We start from the raw sequence: 9923 nt of genomic DNA on the forward strand, positions 1-9923 counted from the left end.
TTCCCCTCTCCGCCGTCACCCCGACAACGACTTCCCTGTGACGCAGGCCGTCCCCCGCCAAAACCTTGAAAACTCAGGCCTGCTATGGGCCCGGGGTCTCTTGCCCCTCTCCACCGTCACCCCGACAACGGGTTCATTGCGACGCAGGCCGCCCCTGACCAAACCTCGAAAACCCAGGCCTGCTGCGGGCCCTGGGTCCGTTGCCCCTCTCCGCCGTCACCCCGACAACGGGTTCATTGTGACGCAGGCCGCCCCCCGCCCAAACCTTGCAAACCCAGGCCTGCTATGGGCCCGGGGTCTTTTGCCCGTCTCCACCGTCACCCCGACAACGGGTTCATTGTGACGCAGGCCCGCCCCCGACAAAACCTTGCAAACCCAGGCCTGCTGCGGGCCTGGGGTTTGTTGCCCCCCTCCTCCGTCACCCCGACATCGGCTTCCTTGGGCAGTACCTGATCGCAGTACCTGATTGGGTGCAGGACCCTCCCGACTTAGTCGAACGGCCCTGAGGACGAGGAGCTACTTCGCTGCTCCTTTCCAGGGAATGGGGTCGACTGGGAGCTGACACGAGCGCATCACACGGACACACGCATGCATGGGGCGCATCGACGCGGCTGATGACACGGGCTGCAAGACAACAAGGTGGCGTTATCAACACAGTTGCAAACCTTTTCTTGTCCCTTCCTGGCTTTCGGACTCCTCACCCACTGCCGCCCTCCGCTGCAGGCCCACGGTCCGTTGCCCCTCTCCTCCGTCACGCCAACAACGGGTTCATTGTGACGCAGGCCGCCCCCACCCAAACCTTTCAAACCCAGGCCCGCTGCGGTCCTGGGGTTTGTTGCCCCTCTCCGCCGTCACCCCGACAACGGGTTCATTGTGACGCAGGCCGTCCCCCGCCGAAACCTTGCAAACCCAGGCCCGCTGCGAGCCTGGGGACCGTTGCCCCTCTCCGCTGTCACCCCGACAACGGGTTCATTGTGACACAGGTCGCCCCCGCCCAGACCTTGCAAACGGACGCCTGCTGCGGGCCCTGGGTCCGTTGCCCCTCTCCGCCGTCACCCCGACAACGGTTTCATTGTGACGCAGGCCGTCCCCCGCCCAAACCTTGCAAACCCAGGCCTGCTATGGGCCCGGGGTCTTTTGCCCGTCTCCACCGTCACCCCGACAACGGGTTCATTGTGACGCAGGCCCGCCCCCGACAAAACCTTGCAAACCCAGGCCTGCTGCGGGCCTGGGGTTTGTTGCCCCCCTCCTCCGTCACCCCGACATCGGCTTCCTTGGGCAGTACCTGATCGCAGTACCTGATTGGGTGCAGGACCCTCCCGACTTAGCCGAACGGCCCTGAGGACGAGGAGCTACTTCGCTGCTCCTTTCCAGGGAATGGGGTCGACTGGGAGCTGACACGAGCGCATCACACGGACACACGCATGCATGGGGCGCATCGACGCGGCTGATGACACGGGCTGCAAGACAACAAGGTGGCGTTATCAACACAGTTGCAAACCTTTTCTTGTCCCTTCCTGGCTTTCGGACTCCTCACCCACTGCCGCCCTCCGCTGCAGGCCCACGGTCCGTTGCCCCTCTCCTCCGTCACCCCAACAATGGGTTCATTGTGACGCAGGCCGCCCCCACCCAAACCTTTCAAACCCAGGCCCGCTGCGGTCCTGGGGTTTGTTGCCCCTCTCCGCCGTCACCCCGACAACGGGTTCATTGTGACGCAGGCCGTCCCCCGCCGAAACCTTGCAAACCCCGGCCCGCTGCGAGCCTGGGGACCGTTGCCCCTCTCCGCTGTCACCCCGACAACGGGTTCATTGTGACACAGGTCGCCCCCGCCCAGACCTTGCAAACGGACGCCTGCTGCGGGCCCTGGGTCCGTTGCCCCTCTCCGCCGTCACCCCGACAACGGGTTCATTGTGACGCAGGCCGCCCCTGACCAAACCTTGAAAACCCAGGCCCGGTGCGGGCCCGGGGTTTTGTTCCCCTCTCCGCCGTCACCCCGACAACGACTTCCCTGTGACGCAGGCCGTCCCCTGCCCAAACCTTGAAAACCCAGGCCTGCTATGGGCCCGGGGTCCGTTGCCCCTCTCCACCGTCACCCCGACAACGGGTTCATTGTCACGCAGGTCCCCCCCGACAAAACCTTGCAAACCCAGGCCTGCTGCGGGCCCGGGGTTTGTTGCCCCCCTCCTCCGTCACCCCGACACCGGCTTCCTTGGGCAGTACCTGATCGCAGTACCTGATTGGGTGCAGGACCCTCCCGACTTAGCCGAACGGCCCTGAGGACGAGGAGCTACTTCGCTGCTCTTTTCCAGGGAATGGGGTCGACTGGGAGCCGACACGAGCGCATCACACGGACACACGCAGGCATGGGGCGCATCGACGCGGCCGATGACGCGGGCTGCAAGACAACAAGGTGGCGTTATCAACACAGTTGCAAACCTTTTCTTGTCCCTTCCTGGCTTTCGGACTCCTCACCCACTGCCGCCCTCCGCTGCAGGCCCACGGTCCATTGCCCCTCTCCTCCGTCACCCCAACAACGGGTTCATTGTGATGCAGGCCGCCCCCGCCCAAACCTTGCAAGCCCAGGACTGCTGCGGGCCTGGGGTTTGTTGCCCCTCTCCTCCGTCACCCCGACAACGGGTTCATTGTGACGCAGGCCGTCCCCGCCCAAACCTTGCAAATGCAGGACTGCTGCAGGCCCGGGGTTTTTTTCCCCTCTCCGCCGTCACCCCGACAACGGGTTCATTGTGACGTAGGCCGCCCCCGCCCAAGTTTAGCAAACGCACGGCTGCTGCAGGCCGTGGGTCCGTTGTCCATCTCCGCCGTCACCCTGAAAACGGCTTCCTTGTGATGCAGGTCGCCCCCGACCAAACCTTGCAAACCCAGGCCCGCTGCAGGCCCGGGGTCCATTGCCCCTCTCTGCCGCCACCCCGACAACGGCTTCCTTGTGACCCAGGCTGCCGCCGCCCAAACCCTGCAAACCCAGGCCTGCTGCGGGCCCGGGATCCGTTTCCCCTCTCCGTCGTCACCCTGAAAACGGATTCATTGTGACGCAGGCCGTTCCCCGCCGAAACCCTGCAACCCGAGGGCCGCTGAGGGCCCGGCTTATGTTATCCCGTCTCCGCCGTCATGCCGACAACGCGTTCATTGTGATGCAGGCCGTCCCTCCACTCACGCTGCACCCCGTGACCTGCTGCGATCCTAGCTGCCGTTACCCTGTCTCCACCCTCATGCCCTCAACAGGTACATTGCGATGCAGGTTGCCCCCGCCCAAAGCCCGCACCCCGTGGCCCGCAGCGAGCCCGGCCGCCATTACCCCATCTCCACTGTCACCCTGGCAACAGGTCCATTGTGACACAGGTTTCCCCTATGAGCCCAGCCGCCGTTCTTTGTCTCCACCGCACCTCCCCCCATCCCCCCGACAACCCCACATACTATTCACTGTGATATAGGCTATTCCCCTCCCCGCCCCAGCCCTGCACCCTGTGGCTTGCTGCAAACCCGGCCGCCATTAATCCCTCTCCACCGTCACCCCGATAAAAGGTTCATTGTGACACATGCTGCCTATTGGAGCCTGGCTGCCCTTCCCTGTCTCCGCCGCGCCCACCCCCTCCCCAAACCCCACCGCCCCCCCACCCCGTGCCTCAACCCCCCCCCCCGCCCGCCAGCCTCCCTTCTCTGCCCCACCCCTCCTCGTCGGCCTCGCACACGGTTCACTGTGACACAGGAACACACACACCCCCCCACCCCCCCCCCCCGATTCCTGGACCGTGTGGCTTGCTTCCTTGCCCAGCCGCCCCTACGGGAAGTTGAAGCGGGGAGACTTTAGGACCCAGCGCCGTCTCTGTCTCCTCACTCCTGTCCCTGCCCACCGTTGCCGGCTTTGCCACTGCCGCGGGGAGACTTTAGGACCCAGCGGCGTCTCTGTCTCCTCACTCCTGTCCCTGCCCACCGTTGCCGGCTTTGCCACCGCCGCGGGGAGACTTTAGGACCCAGCGGCGTCTCTTCCTGTTTCCCAGCCGCGCGGCAGAAGGGAGTCCTGGCGCCGTGCAGTCTCGACCCCGGGCTCCCGGGGCACAAGCCCGTGCTCCTGCCCCGACTCCCGCGTTTCTTTCTCAGTCAGTCACTCGCCCTGCTGCAGTCCTGCCTGCCGCCCGCCCCCCCTTGTACTCCACCTGCTGCCACGAGTTGAAAAACAAACGAACGCTGAGCCGGGGGTGGGGGTGGGGGTGGGGGTGTGTGTGGGGGGGGAAGGGATAAAAGCCCAAAACCCCCAAAACTCTCTCAACTGACCTAAACAGAAATCTTTGTCAAAAGGGAAACCATCTCTTCTTCAGCCTACCTTTCCACCAGACTCCGGCTCGCCGACCGCCCTGTTGCCTTCCCTTGTGCCAGACCACCCCCCTCCTTTCCCCTGCCGCTGCTGGCGCCACAAATGAGCCCGTGACCCTTGGCTAGGCGGGAAATGCCGCCCACTCCTCCCTGAAGGAGGATCCAGCTACCTCTCTGCGCCTTCCCCCGCCCCCCCTCCTCGGGGGCGCCAGACAGACTGCTTGGAGAGGAGAAGCACCTGACCTCCTCAGGGCGGGAGAGAGAGGAAGGGGGGGGGGGGTGGGCGGGGGGGGTGGTGCTCGCGCGCTTATCTGTGTGTATGTCTGTTTGGGGGGGGAAGCATGTATGTCTGAGTTGGCACCTGCAGACACATTTACAGCTGGTCAACGTATTTTATTCCCGGGAAATGAAGAAATAAATTCAAGCCGGAAAATAAAATTCCAAAAAAAACAACGGTAAAAAGTTTGGGGGGGGGGGGAGGAGAAGGAGTAGGGGGAGGAGAAGGAAGAAAAGAAAAGGAAAAATAAACCCTCGAGGCGCGGACTTGGCAGTGGGGCACCCCATCCGGAAGCAGAGACTCCTAACTCTCGAAAAAGTTGGGGTACGGGGTGAAAAGGTGCGTGGAAAGGTTGGTTTTACGCACAACCAGCTACAGCGGGTGCCACCAGGTGTCCACGGCTGCGAAAGTGTCGCCAGGTCTACCCGGCTCCGCAGCGCCACCCGGTCTCCCGGGCTCCGGCATTGTAGCCAGGTCTACCTGGCTCCGCAACGCCACCCGGCCTCCCGGGCTCTGGCGGTGTTCGCCAGGCCTACCGTGCTCCGCAGCGCCACCCGGTCTCCCGGGCTCCGGCGGTGTTTGCCCGGTCTACCCGGCTCCGCAGAACCACCCGATCTCCCTTTCCCCGCTCCGGCGGTGTTTGCCAGGCCTACCCGGCTCCGCGGCGCCACCCGGCCTCTCCGGCTCTGGCGGTGTTTGCACGGTCTACCCGGCTCCGATGAACCACCCGGTCCCCCTTCCCCGCTCCGGCGGTGCCGCCGGGCGTACCCGGCTCCGCAGCGCCACCCGGCCTCCCGGGCTCCGGCGGTGTTAGCCCGGTCTACCCGGCTCCGCAGAACCACCCGGTCCCCCTTCCCTGCTCCGGCGGTGCCGCCAGGCCTTCCCGGCTCCGCAGCGCCACCCTGCCCCTCCGGCTCCGGCGGTGTTTGCCCGGTCTACCCTGCTCCGCAGAACCTCCCGGTCCCCATTCCCCGCTCCGGCGGTGCCGCCAGGCCTTCCCGGCTCCGCAGCGCCACCCTGCCCCTCCGGCTCCGGCGGTGTTTGCCCGGTCTACCCGGCTCCGCAGAACCTCCCGGTCCCCATTCCCCGCTCCGGCGGTGCCGCCAGGCCTACCCGGCTCCGCAGCGCCACCCGGCCTCTCCGGCTCTGGCGGTGTTGGCCCGGTCTACCCCGCTCCGCAGAACCACCTGGTCTCCCTTCACGGCTCCGGCGGTGCCGCCAGGCCTTCCCGGCTCCGCAGCGCCACCCTGCCCCTCCGGCTCCGGCGGTGTTTGCCCGGTCTACCCGGCTCCGCAGAACCTCCCGGTCCCCATTCCCCGCTCCGGCGGTGCCGCCAGGCCTTCCCGGCTCCGCAGCGCCACCCTGCCCCTCCGGCTCCGGCGGTGTTTGCCCGGTCTACCCGGCTCCGCAGAACCTCCCGGTCCCCATTCCCCGCTCCGGCGGTGCCGCCAGGCCTTCCCGGCTCCGCAGCGCCACCCTGCCCCTCCGGCTCCGGCGGTGTTTGCCCGGTCTACCCGGCTCCGCAGAACCTCCCGGTCCCCATTCCCCGCTCCGGCGGTGCCGCCAGGCCTACCCGGCTCCGCAGCGCCACCCGGCCTCTCCGGCTCTGGCGGTGTTGGCCCGGTCTACCCCGCTCCGCAGAACCACCTGGTCTCCCTTCACGGCTCCGGCGGTGCCGCCAGGCCTTCCCGGCTCCGCAGCGCCACCCTGCCCCTCCGGCTCCGGCGGTGTTTGCCCGGTCTACCCGGCTCCGCAGAACCTCCCGGTCCCCATTCCCCGCTCCGGCGGTGCCGCCAGGCCTACCCGGCTCCGCAGCGCCACCCGGCCTCTCCGGCTCTGGCGGTGTTGGCCCGGTCTACCCCGCTCCGCAGAACCACCTGGTCTCCCTTCACGGCTCCGGCGGTGCCGCCAGGCCTTCCCGGCTCCGCAGCGCCACCCGGCCTCCCGGGCTCCGGTGGTGTTAGCCCGGTCTACCCGGCTCCGCAGAACCACCCGGTCCTCCTTCCCCGCTCCGGCGGTGCCGCCAGGCCCACTCGGCTCTGCAGCTCCACCCGGCCTCTCCGGCTCTGGCGGTGTTGGCCCGGTCTACCCCGCTCCGCAGAACCACCTGGTCTCCCCGGCTCCGGCGGTGCCGCCAGGCCTACCCGGCTCCGCAGCGCCACCGTCTCCCGAGCTCTGGCGGTGTTGGCCAGCTCTTCCCGTATGCGCAGCACCACCCATTTTCTCTTTTCCGGTTCGGCGGTACCACCAGGCCTCCCCTTCTCCGGAGCGCTACCACCCGTTCTCCCTTTACGGCTCCGGCGGTGTCGCCAGGCCTACCCGGCTCTGCAGCGCCACCCGGCCTCCTGGGCTCCGGCGGTGTTAGCCAGGTCTACCGGGTTCCGTAGCGCCACCCGGTCACCCGTTCCCGCTCCTGCGGTGTAGCCAGGTCTACCCGTCTCCGCAGCGCCACCCGGTCTTGCGGTCTCCGTCGCTGTTGGTCAGGTCTACCCGTCTCCGCAGCGCCACCCGGTCTCCCGCGTTGTTTGCCAGGTCTACCCTGCTCCGCAGCGCCACCCGGTTTCCTCCTCGCTCTGGCGGAGCCGCCGTGCCTTCCCGGCTCCGAGATGCCGCCGGGTCTATTTATTTGCTCCGCCAGGTCCACCCTGCTCTGCATCGTTTCGCGGTCTACCCGGCACTGGCATGACGAGCCTTACGGACCTTCGGGGTAGACCTGTGCTCCCTGCGGCTGCCTTGGTGTTTTCGAAGGGGTCGCTGTTTCGCGGTGCCTCCAGTTGCGTCATCGTAGAAAGCGGCAGCAGTACAGCGCCACCCCGGTAAAGTCCATAGTCGCTCTCTTGAAAGCGAAACCGGGCGTGGACTTAGTTTTACATACTATAGGGGCGAGCGGTGACTCGCGCTTGCAGCTCAGCTCGTGAGCGGCTGCAATGCCCGCGGCGCGGCCGGTGTTAAGTGGGGCGCTGGTCGGCCGTTGAGGTGGCTCTTGTCCCGGTGGTGGCTCAAATTGCCTGCTTGCTCGGCACGGTTGCTCTCTCGCGCTGGTATGCCAAACCCCCACCCCAGCACAGTCGAGAGACCCGGGGAAAGTTGGAGAACGGTCGCAACCGCTGTCCGTTGCATGCCTGGCACCGGTGTTGAGGGTTTGGCTTGAAGCCGAGTTCACCCCGGGCAGAGCTTGATGCTTGGTGGCGGTCGCCAGGCACTCGAACGCTGGGGGGGGGAGACTAGCCTGCCCAGTGGCTTTTCTCTCTCCCTTCTCCTCCGTTGGGTCCCTTGGGATGACCCCGCTGATTTTGGGCAAAAAGGTGAACCAGGACGAGAATTTGCCCCCCCCCGATGGTGTCCAGCCTCCCGTGGCTGCCGCCAGCTCCTTTGAGGGTCTGATCCAAGAGGGAATGGAATGTTGGCGGTGAGGTGGCGTCGCCTCATCCTTCTTTTCACCCCCACCCCCGGCCTTAAGCTGGGGACGCCTGCGAAGCGGGCAAGAGTAACACACACAGGGGCTGCCGCTCCCGGCGGTTGGCCAGTCCAATGCAGATGAACTCCGGGGGTTGAGAGTCTCGAGCCTGCTCCCGTGGCTTTTGCTGGCTCTCCCCCCCTAGAACGCGTTTTTCTTTCCGGCCTTAAGCTGGAGCCCTGTCCCCCCCTGCACGTCGGGGGGCAGAGCCGGTGCAGCTGCCCGCTGTCATTGGCGGTGAGCTTGAGTCGTGCAGGCGGCCGTAGAGTCTCGAGCCTGCTTCGGCTTTCTCTGGCCTCCCATGCCGAGAGCCCGATGACCAACGGGCGAGGTGTCAGCGGTGCCACCTTGCCTTCTTCCCGGGGGTTTGGCCATGCGTGGGCGGCCCGTGGTGTCTGGCTTGCTCTGGTCTCCCTGGTTGATGTTGGAGGGCTTGGTGTGAAAAAGGAGGTCTTGCACCGTCACGGTCGAGGGAGCGGCACCTCGTCCTTTTTTTTTTTTTTCCTCCGGCCTTAAGCTTGGAGCCCCCCCCGTGCTTTTTTTAGAGGGGGAATCCCGAAAGCGTTTTTTGAGTGGTCCCAGTGGGCTGGCAGCTCAACGCGCAGGGGCCCTGGAGGGTGTCGAGACTCTCCAGAGGCTTGCACCTCGCGTGAGATACGGGTTTTTTGTGTCGGTCTATTTTTTTCCGTTTCCTTCCTCCGGGGTAAGTGGTTCCCCGTGGGGCCAGGTAAAAGCCCGGTGGTTGCCGGTGCTCTCGAACGCTTAAAAAGACCCTCGATGGCAGGAGTCAAGCCTTGCCGCGGCTTCTCCTCTGGCCTTGTCGACCCTCGCTTAAAGGGAACCGTTGTCTTGGGGGCGGGTGGATGGCGGCGCCTCCCGCTCCCCCCTTCCTACTGATCCAGACCTACAGGCAGCGCCCTCTGAGGCGTTCTCTGGGCATGTCGGAGAGTCTCCGCGGCGGGCCGGCTGGTGCCGGTGTTCAGGCTGCTGGAGCACCTCTTGCAGACATTGCCTTTGTTCTCGCTCGCACGCAGAGCCCCGCGTCTGCCGTCTTCACTCTCCCCGGGGGTGCTGGCGGTCAGGTGCGCGTTGTGGCTGTTGTTGTCCCAGGAACCGTGGCCGCGGGGGCCGTTGCTTTTCCTGTCTTTCCCTTCCCCACCTGATCGATGAGGCACTTCGGGTCGCGTCGGAGAGGGCCCCCGGCGGGCCGGCTTCTGCTGTGCTCCCCGTCACAAGGGAGTCACGGTCGGGGTCCGGTGTTCAGGCAGGGCGGTCTCCTTTCCAATTCGCTTCCCGTTTCATGCTGGAGGTGTTGTCTTGCAGTCCCCTGAGCCGTAGGGGGCCGCGGTGACGGGCGGGTAGCGTCGGCGGTCGGGGCGCGTGCCTCTCTGCGTCGCCCCATCCGAATCTGCCCCCCTCGTGCTTCGACGGGGTTCCTCGGGCTTTACCGACTCGGGCTGTGTGACGGCCGCGTGGCCCCGCGAGCCCTCAGGTGTCCTCAAACACGCGAGGTGTCGGTGCTGGCCTCGGTCCGTGTATCCCGTGGGTGCCGGCCACAAGCAGCGCTTGGGCGGTGGGGCGGCCGAGCCAACTTTGCAACTGGGGTAAGAAAGCGCGGGCGGCAGGGAGGCGTCTCCCACCGTCGCGGCTTGTTGGTTCCTTGTGGGCTTCTCGTGCCGCACCGCTGCCTGCTGCAGAGTGAGTCGCCCCAGCAAGGGAGCTCGGTGGCGGGGTCGTGCCCGCCTCAGCGGGTCGCTGTCTCCTCTAGCACATCCGATTGCTCCCACGGCAGGGAGGGAAAGGGGGATGAGTGGGGGGGTCCGTCTCCCCCCCCCACCGCCACCACGATCACGGCCTCGG

The sequence above is a fragment of the Colius striatus genome, chromosome 28, assembly GCF_028858725.1.
Source record: "Colius striatus isolate bColStr4 chromosome 28, bColStr4.1.hap1, whole genome shotgun sequence".
Taxonomy (NCBI): Eukaryota; Metazoa; Chordata; class Aves; order Coliiformes; family Coliidae; genus Colius; species Colius striatus.